The sequence below is a fragment of the Ipomoea triloba genome, chromosome 16 (assembly GCF_003576645.1).
Source record: "Ipomoea triloba cultivar NCNSP0323 chromosome 16, ASM357664v1".
NCBI lineage: Eukaryota > Viridiplantae > Streptophyta > Magnoliopsida > Solanales > Convolvulaceae > Ipomoea > Ipomoea triloba.
Window position 1 is genome coordinate 8,951,908 of NC_044931.1, and position 592 is coordinate 8,952,499.

Sequence of the window (592 nt, forward strand, 5' to 3'; positions counted from 1 at the left end):
AGGTTTCCTTAGACCTTTTGAGGTAAACGCCACTTACCACCTTGGTAACAAACTCCAAATTTTCAACTTTCCCACTTATAATAATCATCATGAGACTAATGATTGGGATAGGAGACACTGGAATTATTCCAGTGGACCAGAGACNGAAGGATTTGAAACCAAAGAGGTTGAAATTCCTGAAGATTCCAGTGGACCAGAGACAGACTAAAAACTTTATAAACCTTTACTAAAGGCATACTCCACTCCTGCGGGAGCATACCCCCCCCCTACTTGGTATCAGTTGTCATATCTGCAAATGGTATCCAGCCTTCGACAGAAGATNAGACTCACTTAATATCCTTATGGATAGACTAAATAATTGGAACTATGGAATGTAAACATTCCTGGAAACATAGGTCAGGTAGTGACAACATTTGTTGTCATATCTGCAAATGGTATCCAGCCTTCGACAGAAGATGGAAATGCCAAACTTGTCTTAAACAAATTTGTAATAATTGTATTACAAAAAACTTCAACATACCTATCCCAGAAAATACTACACTTAATAATACTCAATGGGAAAACTTAAAGATAAGAACTTTGGAAAACCAAG